The sequence below is a fragment of the Arachis hypogaea genome, chromosome 15 (assembly GCF_003086295.3).
Source record: "Arachis hypogaea cultivar Tifrunner chromosome 15, arahy.Tifrunner.gnm2.J5K5, whole genome shotgun sequence".
Lineage (NCBI taxonomy): Eukaryota > Viridiplantae > Streptophyta > Magnoliopsida > Fabales > Fabaceae > Arachis > Arachis hypogaea.
Genome location: NC_092050.1, coordinates 32,829,746 through 32,852,159, shown reverse-complemented (window position 1 = coordinate 32,852,159; position 22,414 = coordinate 32,829,746).

Below are 22,414 nucleotides of genomic sequence, written 5' to 3'. Positions count from 1 at the left end.
ATTACTGGTGCACTCATCAAGAAACTCACAACAACAACAAACTTACATATCGTCGTATCCAATCTTGGAACAGGGTGTAGTGACCATGAATAAGTATCAATGACTGAGCGTTCCCTCAATACTTGCTCTCTTTCAACCTTGTCTTCCTGAATGAATGGTTTAGTTGAGGAATTCATCAAAATTCCATAAGGTCAAAACAGTAAAGAACAATAACAATAACTGCCTTAAGTGACATTATAATAATAACCAATACAGAAACGAATGGCAGCCATACTCTATCGCATGATTGGCATAGGAAATATTTTCTTCTGAAAACGGATAACACACATATTCATACAATATTTGTTTATTTTTAGGAGCCTACAGATTTGCAATAGATCAAGCATTTCCTTTTACAACATCTATTTTATTCATTTTCGCCTTCAAAAAAATTTTAAACTACGATTTTCGGAATAGAACCAAGATCTTGCCATTTTTCAGAATTTTATCAATAAATTGTTCATTAGGTGAAAATTTTATTTGTTTTATAGTATGCATTTAGATAAAGGATGAATATGAGTCTAGAAGAGCTGACTAGCTTGTTTCATCATAAACAATGACTAAATTCCCTTTCCAGGTTCATTGATTACAAATACGAGGGATGACTCACGTGAAACCAAGTCTCATAAAGCATCCTCAAATTAAATGGCAAAATACCCTGCACCCCTTTTTCCAGGTTTACTATCCTATAAGAAGCAATATTTGAGCCAAAAAAAAAAATTCCCACCTTCGATGAAAGAACTAACACATTCTTAACATTTTCATTACCAAATAGCACCTTTCAAGAGAGAGAAATGGTTCCAACGGGCAATGTCTAATGGCAATGATCAGTTCAAAAAAAAAAAAAAACACAACCTTCTCCACATGGGCACCATAATTTTTTTAACCACCACATGCTTATAGCCATTGCCTCCTACATTTGTCCTTGAACACTTTTTTCAAAAAAATCAGAAAATAAAATAAGCCTACAAAATTGAAATAACACTCAAATCCATATGATTCATTTTCTCCCCCAATCACATAACAGTTTCAAACTTCCGAATGAAATAAATGATGGGCACATCATGAAAGAACACTACTCAACAAAGAACATGGATAAGACGGCTGATGCTGCAGGGTTGAGCCAGCAGACATAGACCTTGTGGTTGAGTGACATAAACCACAAAGACAAGTGACAGAAAGTATAAAGCGTGAGAGACTGTCTTTGTGTGTGCCTAATTAGTGTGGCTATGGTGAATACAGTATAATCCAAAAGACCTGAAAGAACCAATTTCATACCTCTGCCGACGACAGCACGCCAACAACACCAACTTCCGACCACGCCTGTAGCGGAAGCGTCTACGACCAGACGCACTTAATGAGCGATAGGGCACGAACCCACAACGTCGACTGTAGCCTGTTTCCCGGCTTCAACCTCCACGACGCCAACACCTTCATCGGCCCTATTCCTGTCCCTCGACCCTAGGGCTTCCTTTTTGGGGATAACGTCTTCGTCAATGCTTCGCCCTCCATCGATGCAACAGGGCATTTGTTTCTCTTTTTTTTGCTCCCACTCCCAAAGAAAAAAAAAGAAATACCCATCTTCTTTGAATGCCCACTTCTTTTTGTTAGCAAAGTCCAGCTCAAAAAGTCCATCAACAGATACTCTAACAAAAATCCCTTGGCTAACGGCTCAGCCACAGTTACCATAAATCTGGGAGACAAGCCCTGCAACAACACATCAACGTGTCAATCTCATATTCATTCAAATATAAAATCTGTAAATCTGTATGGATTTATATCTGTACCATAGAATGACTCTTTACTAATTAGTAATGTCAGATGATTAAGTCATTTTGATAACAAAATTCAAATAAGTTAGTTTAATGAGTTAAGGATTGATAACTAAAAATCTTAGTTAAAAAAAAAGGAGCTACGTAAAAAAAGAAAAAAACTTTAATTAGACTTAATTACACAAAAATAACTTAGCTTGTTTAACTAGCATTTTTCTCTATTAGTTATTTCAATAGTGTAAAAAATGGCAAATGATAGAGATTGTTTCAGCTCGTGTGCTGTACGAACTTTCTTCTGGTATATATATTGGTGACATTTCTTTATTAAAAACCAAATATTATGACGATGATAAGTATAATATATTCTCGTGTATACTATTTTTATATGATTTATTAATAAGAGTTTGTGAATGTTTGCATGACATAATTTTTCTATACTCACTTAAAGATCGTAAATTCAAGTTTCATTTCTAATTTTAGAAAAAAAAAAAAAGAAGTTTACAGACTTTTCGTATGTAATCTCATTTACTTTTAGTTAAAATATTATTATATTAAAATAACTCTCAACAAAAATAATGTTTAATGAATTTTTGAAAATGATTTTTTTAAAAATATTTATTGAATAATAAAAATTAATAGTTAAATTTGTCCATGAAAAATTATTTATTTTTTAAATTAGCCTTTAAATAATATTTTTTAGTTATATTTGTCATTGAAAGATAAAACGTAAGTTAAATTGGTTTTTCTGTTAGTTAGATGATGACGTATCACGTTAAGTGCCACGTGGCACGATGATGTAGAAGGTTAATGCCACGTGTTACAAGATGATTGGTTGACGTGTCAGCTCAATGACCCCTGGTACACCACGTGTCACTTGACATGTGAAAAAATTATTTATAATCAAAATAGTCTCTAGAAGTCAAAATAGTCTCTGGAAGTTCAGACATAAGTCATTTTCATCCATAAAATTTAAAAAATTAATCAACTTAGTCCTTATATAATTTTTTTTTATTTTTTGTTGATAATATTAAATTTATAATATTTTTTATAGTACTAATTTTAATATTATTTTTTAGACCTTAATAAATAAAATTTTATTTACATAAAATAATAAAAGTAATTATATTATTATAAAGTTATTTTGTCATTTGTATTTTAAAATTTTATATTTTAAAATTGTAATTTTTTTATAGTGAAATTGTTTTATTTAAACGAGTTTATCAAATTATTGTTGATTATATATTTAATAATTTAATATTTTAAATCTCACTAAATAATATAGTAGTTATTTTAAAATTTAAATCTTTTATTTTTTTTGAATTATCATTTTTATTATTGTTTAATTTATATGATAGAACTCAATAATTAAAAAACCAATTTGTGAGATCACTTGCTGAATTTTAATATTTTAATATAGTTTGTTTAAAAAAACTATTATATTTATTTAGTGAGATCTAAAAAATTAATTATAGTAGTTATTTTAAAATGCTACAAAACTAACTACACAACCTATAATTTGAAAATGTATAATTTTAAAATACAAATGACAAATTAATTTTATAATATAATTATTTTTATTATTTTATGTAAAGAGAATTTTTTGTTTATTAAGGTATAAAAAAATAATATTAAAATTAGTACTATAAAAAATATTTTAAATTTAATATTATAAAGAAAAAATAAAAAAATCATATAAGGATTAATTTGATTAATTTTTAAAATTTTAGAGATAAAAATGACTTATGTCTGAACTTTCAGGGACTATTTTGATTATAAATAACTTTTTTGTATGTCAGTGACACGTGGCGTGACAGGTGTCACTAACATGACATGTCAACCAATCGTGACATTAGCTACCACATCATCATGCCACGTGGCACTTAACGTGACACGTCATCATCAAAACTAACCAAAGGACCAATTTGATAAGGAACTCACTTTCCAGTTTCAGATTCTCTCCTTCCCAATTTCGAAATTCAATGTGTATCCATGTTGAATCTTGTTTGATTTCGGTATTTAGGTTCGAATTAGTTTGTGGGTTTTGTTGGGTTTGACTCACTTGAGCTATGGGCAAGGTAACAACCCTCCAACCTTTTGTGGGATGTTGATTTAGTGAACTCTATATTGATTATAGTGATAATTATGATATTAAATTGAAATTGGTTATCGGTTGGAGTTAATTTGAGAAGTTGGAAGCTAGAGGATTAGCTGGGTATTGTTGGTGAGGGGGCTGGAGTTGTGGAGCTTGTGGTTCGGAAACGCTTGAGATGTTCCGGGTTATCGGGAAATCGGCCAATGTATGGTTTTGGTTTCTCGTATATAATATGTAATGTGTCGTGAAAACTTAGGCTAGTTGACTCATAAGATAAGTTGAATTGTCTGTTGGTTGTTGAATTAAATTGTTGATTTGGGTTGATTATGAATTTTGGCAACTTATGCTGTAGTGGAAATGAATATGAGTTATGGCATGTAAAGTTGTTGAAAAGGCCCAGGGTAGAATTTTCTACATAATTGACAGTGGAATAAACAAGTTTTTGGGAGCAGACCAGACCCTATTTTTAAATGAAACTATTTTTTCATGAAACTCTGATGTATTATAAGTGTCTCATAAAAAATTCAAATTTTATTGATGAGTGGTTTGGAAGAAACGAATTTTTAAAGATTGATGCTTTTTGCAGAAAATTCTGTTTCTCTACTGCAGAAGCACCAACTTCCAACCCACTTAATTTACAATTATGATCAGATTTTGAGCTGAAACTAACGGCAGTTTCAAGCCTTATATGTCCAAAATCTCCAGTTTAAATTTCGTGTCAAAACTCTTTTTAACCAATTAGATATGTTGCAAAAAGTGTGAGTTGCTTGCTGGATTTTGAAAACAGATTTCTAAAAGGTAGGGCTGTATTTCTAAGCTCATAACTTTTTCATGTGACATGGTATTAATCTAAAATTTAGTTTTCTGAAAATCCGGAAGAGTCTTGTTTAAAAACATGAATTTTGAAAGGTAATGGGTTAGAATTGGATTTTTAGTGAATTTAACAAATCTACTGCCCCTGCTGTTCCTTGCTGCATTTTCTCAAAAACAATAACAACATCCTTTTTAAGCAAAACCACTAGTTTTAACTATGACCAAATTACCTCAATACCCAGCTTTAGGTTCTAAAATAGTAGTATTAGGACAACCAAGGAAGGCTTAAGGTCAATGGGTGATGTGGAGGTTTGTATCATTAGGCGGTGATGCGGAGGTATGTATAGCTAAACGGTGATGCGGAGGTATGTTTTGTAGTGATGGCGATGTAGAGGTATAATAGAGAGAAGTGAAATGAAAAAACACGTATGAAAGAGATAATCTAAACGAATATGTAAATTATGAAAAGTGTATATTGAATGGGTCTTGTGCCAAACTACTAATGTGAAAATGCTCGCCTAATGGATAGCCTGAGATTGCTAATGCAGGAATATTCGCCTAATTGATAGCACTGTTCCTTACTGTGATATACATTGAAATGTTATTATAATGAGTCCTAATTGATACGGGTAACCGTAATGCCAAGGTGTGTAATTGACACAGTAAAGGGATCATATTCGGGGTTCACTTCGAGTAACATTGGGTTGCGGGTAGACAACCGACGAATGAGCTCATGGCCTGCGCTAGGAAAGGCATGCATCATCTGCATTTGTATGTTTTGTTTGAGTGTGCATTGTCTTGCCTTGCTTAATTGTTTATTCATGTTAATTGCTAATTGCCTACTTGTTACATATGCTTTCTGTATGTGTTTGACTTGTCTGTTTTGTCTGTCTATGCAATTTCATCGGAGTTGGAGGAACGGAAGAAAGGCGAAGAGATTGAGGGTTTTGATGCGATGTTGATCAAGTTTAGAACCTTAGAGACCTACCCTCGTTTATGGTTTCAACTTTAGTTCCTTAAGATTTATAATCTGATTGTCGGCGTTCTAGGATTGCCTTTGGCTTTCCCAGGACCTTATTTATTATATATGTGGGTACCTTAACCATACTGAGAATCCCCGATTCTCATTCTATACAATATTGTTGTTTTTCAGATGCAGGTTGAGAAGCACCACTCTGTATTCTGGAGACGCTGACGAAGCAAAGAACTCTTGGGACTCAGGGTCATAACTTTGTTTATATTTATGAATGTATATAGATTCTCCACCTTGTATTTTATGTTTGTCCCTCTTAGAGGTTGACTCGTAGAAACAGGCTGTCGTTTTCTACTTTAGGTCATTTTGGGATCCTTTTATATATATACTTGTATGTTCTGGTTGGCCGGTTAATCTTCGCGAACCAACTTGGAAGCTTTGTTAATTATATCTTTGACACTCCCTTTTTATTATTCATACACATATATCTTACGTTTCTTCGTACACAAGTTTCCGTTTACGTGAGTGTTACGACTTTTGTTTTAAACTTTTCTTCAAAGGCTCCTCGGTATAAATTCCTTTTAACTACTATTATTATATACATATTTTTATTTTTAGAGGTCGTAACACTTCACCACCTCAGTTTTGTGACTTAAGCGTAAGACTCTATGTGGTAGGGTGTTACATACCTAATTAAAAATTTCGCAAAACTATAGGGACCAACAGAGTAATTAAACCTTATAATAAATACTAACCACCAAAAAGATGCTCTGGAGCATCGTCGATGGATTCTGCTCTTAGCGGTGAATTTTTGTTATTTTTAGTGGTTTGATCTTGGTCTAGAATGCGAGATTTTGAGACATTATCTGCGAGACGGACTACCTGGAGGCTGTCTTCATCCTTCGTAATGTGAATGCTATGGACCATGCCAGGGATAAGGATTTTATTTGCAAAATTATTGAATTATTGGGAAGAAAGTGGAAGGCCAGGGTTGTTCCTTTGCTGCGAACAGTAAATTTGGCTGCTGATTATCTTATTAGAACTGTTGCAAGAAGAGAGAATGTTCATTCGGAGTGGTTTAATCCACCTAAAGAGACCTTACACCTAATCCAGAAAGATTTGGCTATTGCTTTGGTTTCTTAGCTTTGTTGTTGTCTTTTCTTTTGTTGCTTTGTTTCTTTTTTTTTCTTTTTTTCTCCTTAGACACCAAAAATAAATACTAACCACCAGGCCTGACATGTTTTGAAGGGTTGCTAAGGGATGAGGTTGGAGTATGAGTTTAGGAATTTGCGAGAAAATTGGGGATAAAGAAGGCTATTGAAACAGAGATCCATGCTACTAAAATAGGACTGGAAATCGCGTGGGAAAAATAATCAAATGGATCATAGCGGAGACTGATTCAAAAGGGTCTGTAGACCTGATAAAAAATCATCCGGAGACTGATTTAGAGCTAACCAGACCTATTCTTAAAATTCGAAAGATGATAGAAATGAACTGGAGAGTGAAGGTGGTACATGTAATAAGAGATGCCAAGAAAGTGGCCAATACCTTAGCGAACTTCATATTGGAGAGCAATGAAGAAGAGGTATTTCTTGAGCACCTTCCTGAAAAAGTGGCGTTAAATCTGGATGTTGATAGTTATGGGGTACGATACCCTTGGCGTTAAATCTACCTTTTGAAGCATCACAAATTCTAGCACTATCAACAAATATTCAAACACAAGATGACAACTACTATTGGAGTCTCAGTAAAATAGGAGAGTTTAAATATGAGTTCGAGCACAAAATCAAACCCAGAGCAGCAATCCAAACCAAGGAGCAACACCAAATTGGAATCAAATCTAGAAACAAAAGATACCAGTGAGAACGCTGAATTTTATCTGAAGAGTAGAGACTTCTGAATAACTTACTACCCACAAGAATCAATCTACAGATGAGAGGGGTCAGATGCATTTCTCTATGTCCTAGGTGTTGGGAGAGAGAGGAGATAAAAGAACGCCTATTCAAAGATTGAAAGTGGTCTAGAGAGTTTTGGTTCATCCCTCCTTTCACTTTCCATACTGAAGCAGCACCTCCATCGTCCTTGCATCAATAGATCGAACAGATGATGAATCAAATTGACATAGAAAGAAGAAGGTTGTTTCTATGCTGCACGCACAATTTTTGGGTGGAAATAAACAAAATAATTTTTGATAAAGATGAATCTTTACTTGAAATTATAATGGAGAAGGCAATGTAGATTTTTATCGAAACCAAAGTCGCGAGAGAAACAACACCGAGTCAGCTACAAAACCCACTGCCAGGAAGCCAAAGCTCATCCTTTTTTATGCTGCTGTTATTAAAGAGGAAGGAGTGGAGTAGGGGTAGTTATTAGAGATGAAGAAGGAGTAGTGGTTGGAGCTGCCACATTGGAGATAGAGTCCTCCCTTTCCATTTTTTTTGGTTGAGTGGCAGGGCTTAAGCCCAAAAGAAATAGACTAAGAGATATTAATTGGGCGGGGTACATTGGCCTCTATTACATCATCACAGAGCATAGGAACAATTACTTCTGGTGGTTGATCTATAAAATGGAATCCCATGGGCATACTACAACCCTTCTTCGCCATCCAATTTGCGCTTCGATTGACCTCTCGATAAACATGTTGGAACTTTAATTCCCATGGCTTATTAACCCTTTGGAAAATTTGTTGCAACTGAGGATTGTGATAGCATTTATCCTTAATTCCTTTGTTTATGCTTTCAATTCCTTCATTGTAATCCATCTCAATAATAACCCTTTGCATGCCCAGGCTCCACGCTATGTCAAGGCCATGAATGACCCCTACATAATCGGTTTGAATGCTATTGCACTTTCTCAATCTCGCCACAAAGCCTCCTAACCATTCTCCCAAATGCGTTCTTATGATTCCTCCACATCTCATTCTTCCTGTTTCTTCACACATTGCCCCATCATTATTTAATTTTACCCATTCTCTCTCTGGTAGCTTCCATCCAATATTCTTACGCACCCAGGTGGGCATGCTTTCTTGTTCCTTTCTTCTTTTGTAGGCCTCCTTCATTGCTATTGTTGTTCCCCACATAATCATCGCAGCACTCTCAGAAATTTTGAAGGGCAGTTCTGCCAATTCCTTATTTCTCCAATACCAAATCTTCCAACAAGCTATGAGGAATATTTCTTTCCACCCCTTGGTGGCTTTTATTCCTATTTCAGAATCTAGGTTAAAATCAATCCATTCCCGTATATTCATAGTAAAGAACTTTGGGATGCTGCTAGGTTGTATTAGTGCCACCCATGTCCTACTCACAGTTGGACAGTCTCGCAGGGCATGTAATAGGGATTCTTCAGTATCATTGCATCCGTGACAGTAAGGGAATGCACCAAACATTCTTGTTTTCCTCTCTGCTGTCAAGAGTCGTTGGTGTACTTTCAGCCAAGCAAAAACTTTCACTCTCTCAGGGCCATCCCACCTCTAAATCTGTTTCCAAACTTGGTCATCACCCCCTTGTTGAGGATTCGGGATTCTATATGCTGATGCCATAGAAAACAAACCATTAGCTGTGTTCGCCCAATAGACTACATCATCTCCTACAATTTATTTTGGGACAGGTTGTTCCATGATCCTCCTACAAATTTGTTCTGAGAGGAGGCTTTTAATGAGATTCTGATCCTATTGACCTTTCCTATTTACAAAATTACTTACTGTCTTCCTGCTAATTTCTTCTGTGATGCCTTGGAAATATTGAACTAAAGGTCCCTCTCCTTCTAGCCAGTTATCCCGAAGATATGATATATTCCTTCCATTTTTAACGCTCCATGAGAATTTGTCTCTGTGCTGCTGCCATATCTTATTGATATCCCTCTAAAACATGGAATTTGCTTTCTTGCTATCAAACTCATGATGTGAATCTGAGTACCTTGTGTACTTGTGTGACAGTACTTGAACCCATAATGTCTCAGGTTCTTTCAAAATCCTCCAAATAATTTTCATCTGAAAAGCTTCATTAACCTTTTCTAGACTCTTAAAGCCAAGCCCTCCATATCTTCTCTCCATACACATGGTATCCCATCCCATAAGGTGAAATTTTCTCTGAGTTTGTGTTTCTCCCCACACAAACCTTCGTTGTGATTTCTCAATTTCTAAAAGCACGTCTTTAGGCACTATAGAATGCTGCATGTCATAATTCACCATAGGAGTTAAAACTGCCTTGGCTAGAGTCACTCGTCCTGCTAGGGATAAGGATTGTGCTTTCCATCCCTTCAATTTATTCTTCAATCTTTCCAAGATATTCTTGTAATTCTCTTTCCCAGCCCTATGGTATGTTATCATGGCTCCAATTTACTTTCCTAGGCTTGGCTGTTCTTGGTAGTTGCATATGTCTTTAATCTCCCTTTTCAAATCTTCCTTGACATTTCTGGAGAAGATGATAGACGTTTTAGCCCTGTTGATTGTAAGGCCCGACGCCTTGCCAAATTTATCCATAACTGACATAATATTATCAACTTGAGAAGGGTTCGCTTCCGCAAACACCAACAGATCATCTGCAATAAAAGATGTGAAATCATTGGTCCGTCTCTCCCAATTTTAAATCCCTTCCAATTCTATTCCTCCACACTATCTTCAATAAGTTGTGATAGTTTATCCATCGCAATAACAAATAGATAAGGAGAAATAGGGTCTCCCTGCCTAATGCCTCTTGACGGTTTAAATTCTTTGGTTTTTCCTCCATTTCATAAAAGGGTGTATTCAATAGATTTGGCACAAGCCATGATAAGATTGGTCATTCTATTTGAGAGTCCAATTTCCACAAGACAGTCATTCAAATAGCTCCAGTTAAGGCGGTCATAGACCTTCTCGAAATCAAACTTTATTGCCATAAACCCTTTTCTTCCATAATTTTTTTTGCATAGAGTGCATAATCTCCTTTGCAACAATAATGTTATCATGAATTTTCCGTCCCAGTACAAAACTGGACTAGTAGGGTGCAATTCTTCTTTCCAATGCTGGCTTTAGTTTTTCTACGATGATCTTAGTGATGCATTTGTAGCTCACATTGCACAGTGCAGGTCAAAATTGTGTGATAAATTCTAGATTCTGTATTTTTGGTATGAGGAAAATAAATGTGCGGTTATATTCTTCAATCTTGCAGGGATCATTCCAAACAGATTGCAGATGTTCTAGCATATCATTTTTAAGCATATTCCAATTCTCTTTATAGAATAGGGCTAGAAATTCATCAATTCCAGGTGCTTTCTAAGATCCAATATTGAAAATGGATTTCCTTACCTCCTCAGCATCAGGGACAGTATCCAGACTACGTCGTATTGCTTCTTCTAAGGCAGGGTATGTTCTTTTGGTCCTCAACTTATTTTGAATTACATCCTCTTTTGAGTACAGCGACTCAAAAAAAAAAAAAACTCCTGGCATAGTTTTCTAAGGTAACTTGATCTTCTATCCATTCTCCAGTTTGGCCTCTCAATTTTATAATCATATTTCTCCTTCTTCTGGTTATAGTTTTAGTGTGAAAGTATCGTGTATTATGATCCCCGTCAACTACCCATGCATCCCTCGATTTCTGCTTCCACATGAGCTATTCCTTATCAAGGACCTCTTCTAATTGTGCCTGCAAATCCCTTTCCAATTTTTCAAGGAATTTATTCTTTCCATAAGCTTTAGCTCTCTGAATTCCTTCTATTCTATTCATGATACATACTTTCTGCCTTCTTATATGCCCAAAGATGTCTCTGTTCCAAATTCTAAGATTCTCGGACAGGGAGGTAAGGGATTGTGATAGAATTACTGTGTTATTCCAGTGTTGTTGCAAGAAGCCGCCAAACTCCGGGTGCATTCTCCACATGGCCTCATAGCAAAAAGGTTTTTCTTTTATATATTTGAATTACGGCTTTGTTGTTATCAGAAGAGGGTGATGGTTGGATTGGGTCCTTGCAAGAACATCAACCCTGGCTTCAGAGAAATGTGTTCACCATTCTGCATTAGCCAATGCATGGTCCAATCGTTTGAAAATCCTTTCCATGCCTTCCCACTTTGGTCCCTTCCATGTGAATTTCGATCCCATAAATCCCAGACCAATGAGGGAGCAATCATTGATCCAGTTTTGAAATTTTATGCAAGCTTGTATGTCTGTTCTTGCTCCTCCTTTCTTCTCTGAAGGGTGTGCTATTTCATTATAGTCTCCCACAAGCATCCAATTCTCCTTTGTGCTCCCAGCCATACTTATAACATCTTCCCAAAGCTCCTTCCTTGAACTTGGTTATGGGCTTGCATATATTGCTGTAAGTAGCCAGATTTTCCTATCCTCTTGAATTATCTCCATATGTACATATTGTTATGTTGTCTTCAAAACCGATACAGTTAGGTTTGGGTTTCGCCACATGATCCATTTTCCCCACTAAATCCTCTTGCTTCTTGTATATGATAGAAGTCAAAGTTAAAACTCTTTATTACCCTCTGAGCTTTCTCCCCCACTGTAGCGTATTTCTAGTAAAATCACCATGTTCGGATTCTTTTGCCTAATAATTTCTCTCAGGGAATGTCTAAAAGCTTTACCAGCTGCTCCCTGACAATTCCACGATATGAGAATCATTAAAAGCAATAGTGTAAGGGAGACCCACATTGGGTCAACTTGCATAGTGAATTTCGTCCCCTGCGGGAACAAAGCTCTCGCATTGATTTTCTGCGATGGCTACTTCTTCCTCACACTCCATATCATGGTTTTCCAGATTGTTTCCTTCCATTTTCTCCTTAACTATGCCAAAGCGGGCTTTGTAGTCAAGGGCTGCTTATAGGAGGATATCAATTTCTGCGGATTCAAAGTTAGGGGGTTTTGGTTCATGTACTTCCATCCTATCTTCTAACTGCACTGATTCATTCACAAAGGTATCTTCCATGGTTGAGTCTTGGGTTTGAGATTGGGAATTGCTCTAATTTTCTCTGAAATGACGAGGAGGAAGGGTTGGTGGTTGTAATAGTGTAGGTTCACTTGGGACATCAGGATGTTTTTTCTCTCTATTTTAGGGGATAAGGTTGGCTGAGCTTTGTTGTTGTTCTATGGTGGGCTGGGTATTCACATTTGAGTTCAGGTTGGGCATCTCTTGATGCTTATATTGGACTGATTGCTTTTCACGGGTCGGCGCTTGTTTATGTTCTTTATTTGGGTTCCGATTTTAGGCCACTAGTTGGTCAGATTGTGCTGAAATGGACACATGTTGCACTGGGTTATTTGCATTATGGGCCTCATGGGATAGAGAGGGTCTTGGTGTTGTCTTGGATTGAGGAATATTTGAGACATTCTTCTGCCCCAAATGATTAGCCACTATAATGGAATTGGTCTGACAATTGTCGTTTTCCTCATTCTGCAAAGCTTGATACCTCATACTAGTCCTTATTCCAGCAAATTTTATATTTTGTGCATTCGCACCTCCACTATCACCACAACATATCCCATCATTCACTTTTCCCACCTTCTTGTTACGTGTCGATCGTTAGACCAGCATCCATGGTCCAAAGGTGCTATCTTCATGGGTTTGGACATTTTTGTCCTTATCTTTTTCTGGTAATCCACCATTGCCCTCATCATCCTTCTAACTTCCTTGATTCGCAGCCTCATTTTCTAGCACGATGGTTGTAGTTCCTTGCTTTAACTTCGGGCAGTTTGACCTTTCATGTCCAACCATACCACACTCAAAAATACGCTATGGATCCCTTCATACTCCACTAAATATTTGGTGCCATTAATAGAGTACTGTGATATGAGTGGCTCTTGTAAATTTAACTCCACACACAAGTGCGCAAATTTTCTACGGCATTTGTCTGCTGTGTTGGAATCAACTCGTAGAATTCTACCAACAATGTTTCTGATCCTCTCTAACATAGATTCTTCATATTACTCTATTGCTAGTCCTGGCAGTCTTATCCATGCCGCTATTTTGTCGATTGTCGCCTTCATCAGGTTAAAATCCGGCTGCCAAAACCGAATCGTGAGGTAGTGGTCGAAGATTTTCCATGGGCCACCTATGAGAGTGAAATCGAGATCCTCCTGTGAGAAAAATCTGACAATGAAAAAATCATTGCCAAGATCAATCACTTCAAAACTTCTCATTCTCCCCCATATAGATTCTAATCTCCGAGTGAGGGCAGCTAGGGAAATCTTTCTTCCTAGAAGTTTCACGATTAAAGTGTCCCACCATGGATTTCTTAAACTTTTCATGGCAGCATCATTTGAAAACAATATTGTAAATACCTTCCACCTTTTCAACCATGATGCTTGGCTTCTGACTTCGTTCCCCTGACTTTTCTGCTTCTTTATGCACCCCTACTGGCTCCTTGTCTGCTTCATTATTTGCCATGGCTTCATCATTTTTTACCGCTCCATTATTCTCGTCTTCCATAGCGATAGGCATCCTCCCTCCCTTCACCATGTCACTGAAGGTTCTTCTATAATGTTCAGAGGTATCCCTCCTTTCAGGATCAGCTTTCATTCATTCCTCTTCGCGTAGTACAAGCGATTCGCTGCCTGGAGAAGGGTAGTTCCTCCCCTCTCATCCGGACCTTCTTCATACTTCTACTTGCACTAGGCTCATGGTCACGGGAATGGCCTCCCCTTACATAGCCGCCTCTTATTGAGAGTGGTTACCGGTGATGCAGCACTGAAAGATCGAGACTGTACGGAGAGAAAAACAAAAAGATCGGGTACTATTTGATAATCTTCCTTTCCGTTAAAGAAGCTGAAGCAATAGCATTTTTTATGGGCTAAAATTTGCCCGACAGTGTTGCTTTTCTGAAAGGAAAAGTCTAGGGGGCCAGCAACTTTGTTAAATTTTGGAGAGCCTGTAACCAGCAAAGAAAAGTGAGCCATTGGATGAAATCTCACACCAATCTCACACCATTAAAATCATCATTGATGGCTATTTGATGGCTACAAATCACAAAAGTTGCTGGCCCCTAGCATTCCTCTTTTTGAAATTGAAATAGAAGGGGATAATATAGATGGAGTAAAGACCTTTTTTTTTATTCACATACTCAAGGAGATAACTTTGGTCTGATTATAAAAAATTGTAAAATTCTTTTAAAAAATTTTAGATATTGTGATATATATAAAATATGATAATTTAGTAGCTCACTTTTTAACTGAAATTGTTCTTACCAAACCAAAATTTAATGTGGTTGGAAGTGACACTTGATGATATTTATAATTTGGTCTATAGGGACATTATAAACCTTAATTGTTAATATATATCCATTTTCACTAGAAAAAGATGCATTTTTATTTTATATTTTGATATGATAAATATAGTATAAATTGCATAGAATTGATCGAATATTAAATCTAATTCCATCTAGAAGGTAAATAAATCGAATTTAATAATTGAATAAAAAGTCTAATATAAGCATTCATAATAAATCACAAAACTTTGGTTGGAATGATTTTTTAAAAAATTTGTTTTAAACCATACCGGAAACATGTAATGAATGAATAATCATGATAATCATAGTGTATTAGACTTTTAACTATTAACTCCAATTTGAGTTTGTGTTTTGATTTTTTTTTTCCCCATATGTATATGATTAGGATTCTTTTAGATTTGAAGAACACGATTTATATTAGATTTTAAATCTTTTTCAATATAAACTAATTTTTATCGATTTAAAAATTTTACACATTTAGAGCTTGAATATGGGCTTAATTATATTTTATAACTACTTAAAATAAAGATTTGATATTTAAATTTAATAATTTATCAAGATCATGAAATTATTTTGGTTAATTTACAAAATGTAATTTTGTTGGTTCAATCTTTAACATATTATTTTTTTTATGAACAACAGGATTTAACACAAAAAAAAATTACAAAAAGATAATCTTAAGAAGAGTTGTACCAGTCAAATTAGTGTGGAAGTATAAAGAGATATAAAAAGACAAAATAAAATAACTGTGACAATCATATTACAAACTATAGTTATCAAAACTAAATCGGTAATCAATCCAGTCAAAGCATTGGATCACTGGATTAATATTTTATCTGTTGAATTACTAATTGAATTATTTAACCTGGTAATAATAATTAAATATATATAAAATTATAATAAATTTAATAAAAAATACAACTAATATAATTTTAAATTTTTTAGTTTTTTATAATTATAAATAATAATTGTCAAAATTTAAATAAATGAGATAGATTTTTTTTTTAATTTATAAAATTATAATGTAAAATATAATATTATGTATATAATAATAGTAATATAGTAAATTACATATAACTCTTTTCATGATGAGTATATTAAAAAAAGGGGAGTTCTATGGTGCTTACCAATATAATCATCATGTCATGCGAACTGTATGTGTCATTGGTGGGTTGTGACACGTGTTTGTGGGGAGAGGTCAAAGATATTTTGTTGATGCTATAACGGTAAAGGAGCTCATCTTTTTTTTTGGTGACTTAAAAGAAAAATAAACAAAAACTAAGAAAGAAAAAAAAAACAAGAAACTGCTTAAGAAAGGCAGTCCCGCTGAATACTACTCTCAAACTCCTTCCAAGGCAATGGAAGCTCCACTTGGGGAGAAATAGTCCTCATTGCAGTCTTTGCCATGATGTCTGCTACTGTATTTGCATCTCTCAAGATCAACCGAAGATCAGCACGCCATTTCCAAGACATGATATCTCGGATTTTTAACACCAAATGATCAGTAAACCCAGAGCAATCTTGTAAATTATTGACAATAGTAAAAGCCTCCACACAGTCTGTCTCACATATAATGTCTCTTTGTCCCGAGTCCCATGCTAAAAGAAAGCCTCTCCAAATAGCAAACAACTCTCCTTGCAAAATGCTACGACTCTCAATTGTTCCCAGACAGCCTCGTTGCCACCTTCCCTTCCAATCTCTGCTAACACAAGCAAAACCAACTCGAGCACCACTGCCAGGATAGCTAGCATCACAATTAATCTTAAAGGTACCCACTGAGGGGGGAATCCAAGAGCCACTAAGGTAAAGGAGCTCATCTGATTCCGTTTTTGATTTGGCCTAAATTTATTAATTAATGTAAATGATGTGTTTATATTAAGTAGTAATATGGGCTGGTCCAGTATATGTGTTCGTGAACCATGGGGGTTTTGGGCTCAGGTAGTTGGATTTTTTGGCATTTTTAATGGTAATACTTGTTTAGTCTAATATTGTTGCCATAAAAATATCCAAAGTAAGTTTTTGGTTCAAAGTTCCAAAGCAGCTGTGATGAAACGGCGTTGTTTTTTTACGTTTTGGTTAAAAGAAGAAGACCCAAATTCTGGTCGTCAGTAAGAGGAAACCCTTGCCCTCCTCTCGAGCCTCATTTCTGATTCCTCAGTCTCAGCGTTATTTCTCCCCAAAATACAACCCTAGCCTCAGCGCGCCGCCGTTGGTCTGACCGTTGCCGGCGGGTTCGTCGTGGTCGGTTGACAAGGAGTGGGCAAATTCTTGGCTGAGGAGTGGGCCCACAACGTCTCAAAAGTGGAGGCTTCGAAAGTGTAAGACGAAACCATTGGTGCCAAAAATGTGCTTGTTTCAATGACCTTCTATGACCAAAACTGATTGTATAGTATTATGATACTTAATGCTTTCTATTTTTTTACCTTGTTATAATACTTAATGCTTTCTATTTTTTTTACCTTGTTAATAACAGATACTAATATTATTTTTCTGTTTGTAATTTTTAGAATCAATAACAATACGTGATTTTTGTGTAAATTAAATTAGATAATTAAAAAATTTAGATACTAAACAAGAAATTAAGTTTACTTCATGACGCAGAAGTATCAATTTCCTAGTGATGAATGTTTACAGGATAAAATAGAACTGTCATTCTCTTTTTCAAAAATTACATACAATATTAAAATTTCAATGTAATCCCCCTACTCTTATAAAAAATAGAACTGAATCCATACAATTTATGTATTTAAAATGGTGACATATTGAACGAGTATCATAAAAAAATCTCTTTCAACTTCATGCATGTAACATAGAAGATCAGAATATAATGATGAGTTGTCTATTCTAAATTATAGAGATATTAATCAACTGAATCACTTGTTAAATCTTCCAACCCATCATCATCCTGAGCCTTCAACATAGAATGAAAATAGAAAAAAAAATATTTATACAAATATAATAGAATGCAAATTCAATTTGTTAGATAATTGCACAGCTGTCTTAAAAAAATTTAATTAAAGATTAAAAAATATATTTTATCACTTTAAAATGGTAATTTCTTGTACTAATAATTAACAATTAATGGGTATGAAAATCAATTTTATAATAATAATAATAATAATAATAATAATAATAATAATAATAATAATAATAATAATAATAATAATAATAATAATATATCAGAAAAAAAAATATACAAAGATAATAATATGGAAAGTGGAAACCATATACTTTGGGTTATTTGTGATGAAATAAGGAAAGAGAAGACTCACCCTTGATCAATTCATGCGTGAAGACATGTGAAGGCAAGAGAAGAACAAAAACATGAACCTTGGACCTATCCATGTGGTCACACTCATAGACATATGCAATGCAGGTCCAATTAACTACCTGAGCCTAAAATCCCCCATGGCCCACGAACACATCTACTGGATCAGCCCATATTACTACTTAATATAAATACATTATTTACATTAATTAATAAATTTAGGCCAAATCAAAAACGGAATCAGATGAGCTCCTTTGCCGTTATAGCATCAACACAGTATCTTTGACCTCTCCCCACAAACACGTGTCACAGTCCACCAGTGACACATACAGTCCGCATAACATGATGATTATATTGGTAAGCACCATAGAACTCCCCTTAAAAAAATTCAGTAGCATAATGGTGAGATGTATATTCCAAATATTTAAGGTGATTTGTTCGAACCATATATTTTTTTAGTTTATATATTTTCAATTGAACAGGTCAATCCGACTTATGTACCTATATACTAAGTGTTATATAACATCTTTATTATTAGAATGTCACGTTTTTTGTTGTGATACTTTGATAATAAAGATATTATGACCATTTCTATATATTTAATATTAAAATAGGAGTCTTTAACTCTAAATCGTATCGTTATTTTCTTTTAAAAAAAACGAAAATTCTTTTTTCTTTCTTACAAACATGTATATACAGACATACAAAACTTCTTTACACAAGTAACTTACAAATATCATATACATACAAATCATTACAACTTCTATCCCTCTTACAAATCATAATGACAAAGGCGAGAAAAAAACTATGATTAATATATTCAAACAAAACATCATAGCTAAGAACTGAGCAAAAACTTCACACAACATCCTCAGCCGTCCTGAAAAGAGAAGTCAATAGGGGATGAGAACATCGTCCTTGCAGATTCTCAATAGAGAGTTCAAGAATTGTCATAAGAGGATACTATAAAAAGAAGAATGAATTTCAAAAGCAAAGATCATCGTTCATCTTATGAACCTCTTCAAAACCACAACATTTACTTATCCAAGATTTAAAGTTCTCTTCTTTAATATAAGAATTTCAAAACTCAAATAATATTCCATAACATAATCAAGTACGGCCTCCGGTCTAATACAAAATCAAGTCATGGCTCCGGCCCAACATACAGACGACTCTCGGCCTCTGTCCCAACATACAGATAAATCTCGGCCTCCGATCCAACATACAAACAAATCTCGGCCTCTGACCTAACATATAAACAAATCTCTGCTCGGTCTCAAAACAGAATCAATCACAGGCACAAATAATACAAGGCAAACATAATTAGAGAACAATTACAGCAAGTACCACAATTAACAGTTAAACAGAATTCATCAGATAAGCAAATTAAAACACTTAAGCGTGCCCAAACAATATCAAACAAATGCAGTATGATGTATGCTTGTTCTACTAGTCGTGAGCTCATGTGTCGGTTACATTGCCAGAATGCGACACATCCGGTAGCTAACTTGGACATTTTTCCTCTAAAGTTTTTTCGCATATATGTACACTATATGTCTCGCAGGGTGAGTATCCTGTACCCCTCGCAGGCAAAATTTTCTGTATTCTTGCAGGGTGAGTGCCCGATACACCTCGCCATCAGAAAAACCCTCGCAGGATTGAGTGTCCTATGCACCTCGCACGATTGAGTACCCTGTATATTTCTTTCAAAAGCCCATTTTCACCCAATTAAAAGTCTCAAATTAACTTCAATAATTCATCGCAAGCTTAAACATTTGAATTCAATTGCTTTTGAAAACCACTGAAAACTTTCAAAGCCTTTCCCTAAGGTCCCAAAATATTTTTTTTTGGTCAAAATCAATCCAAATCAAAATAAGTTATTAAATTAGATTAATTTATCTTAAATTAAGATTTATTAAATTAAATTCTACGACAAGGTCTCTAAATTTTAGGAGAGCGATAACCAATTTCATTTTTTTATAATGCAAATTTGAAATTTCCTAAATCATAACTCTTAAATCAGATTTAATTGAATAGATCTCGCTTTTAATTTTATTCAAGTACCAAGACCATCTTTATTTAAAACAAGTTACCAAAGCTGATTTCAATTTCTTTTCTAAGTTTAAAACATTCCTCAGAGAATCAGAAACCATTTTGTTTCGTCAAAAGCAAATTCAAATAAAATGATTTTTCAATCCAAATTTTTTCAAATAACACTTTAAATCAAGTCTTCTAATCTCTACTTTAAAGACAACCTCTTTTAAAGGCCCAAAAATCATCCAGTTTATAAACCAGAATCTTAATTGAAACTATATCATCAGTTTTATTTTTAAACAATTTTCTTCAAGTCGCAAGAATGCTGCAAAACGAAATCTTTTCCATGATTCGTAAAATCGAGTAAAACTCTTTTTTATTCAACCAAGTTTCCAGAACAATTACGAACTTCATTTACTCCTAAATACTCATTTTTTTTAATTAACCAAACTAAAGTAAATAAATTCTCATTTTTTTCATTATTCAGTTTAATCCAAACTTATGAAAATTTCAGCAATATCTTTCCTAAAATTTGGACTTTGCCATTCTTCTCGGATCCCATCCAAATCATTTCTCAACCTTTTTCAACGGATTAAAAGCCAAATCATTTCGAAATCAAACCAATTTCAATATCGAATCATTTTTCAACAATTCAAGAAACGAATTCACCCACCACCAATTCAATAAAATCAATCAACAACCAAAACATCCAACATTTTCAATCAATCAATAAATCAAAATTCTCAGTGACTCTAACCCAATTAAATACTCATTATTTCTCGGTTCTACAACAAATACAGCGACACTTCAACAACAACCAATTAAACATTCTAAATCAATTAAACAAATAATTATATCAATTTTTATAAGCTCATGATTAGGAGTGGCAAACGAGTTAGCCTGCTCCGTCCCACCTAATGAGATGGTTCCGAATTCCTCTCCCGCCTCGCCTAACGGCGGGTAGCCCGCCAATTTTTTTTAAATAATAAATTATTAAATATCAAATAATATATATAATTTCACAATCATTTCAATAAATTTATAATTTCTAAAGACATAAAAAAATTATAATTTCTAAATTCACAAACATTAAAGTCTTTATAATTCTAAATATGTAATAAACATAATTATTAACCAAGTTTTTTGAAATAAAATAATAAAATCAACATTATAAAATAAAACAAACATTATCCAAGACATATAATTAAACATTTTCAAGTCTCTAATCAATTATGTTGGAATAAATTAATTTTAATAACCCAGATCATCCATATTGAATCATCAAAAATATATCATATCATACTCGAATGCGGAAGCGTACCTGAATTCATAAACATGAATCATACGATCGGAAGAATTTGGATCTTGTGGTTCTTTCGATCTTCCTCAACCAAAGCCTTCTGTATTCCTAGGAGGCTGAACTGCAACTCTTTTGATGGGGAAAGAGTAACAAAGGCGGCTTTGGTATATTGGGGACCGAAACCCTGAAGGTCTATTTATATTTGAGCATGGCACCCATTAAACCCTTAAGCCCAAATAAAATAGTATCTAAGGCCCAAAAGATAATATATCTAAAATCCAAAAGATAATTATCTAAGGAACAAAAAATAATATCCGGTTTTATTCTTATTTAATTCCAAATCAAAAATAATAATGACTTATTCAATTAGTATTTAAAACAATAAATGAGATCATCATTATATAAGTCATTTAATTTGAAATAGCATAATTTGTGATTATAATTAATATATGTATTGCCCATAAATAAGTTAGGAAATCAAATAATTTCCTAACAATCTCCCACTTGGGCTATACATATATTATTTCTTGACATAATCACATCTTTATAAACTTTATGCGCGCATTTGAATGCTATTTCTCTCATTACTTTAACAATCTGGTCCGTCTCATACATTAGATATGGAACTACCGCAGCTTTTATCACATTAAATGCCGTGACTAAACCACGCCAATCACCATCCTAATATACTCAACGACATAGATCAAATTTGGATGAGTAATATGGAAATTACATGCCAAGTGATCTCATGCATGTCTATTTCCAGCCGGTCCAACTTTATTGAGATCAAACACAATACAAATATTGTAAAATGAACATTTCACATAACATGAAATAAACCATCAACTTAAATCTGCAGAAAAATAACTCAATATCTGTCATAGGATATATAGCATAAACTCCCACTAAACCAAGGCATCA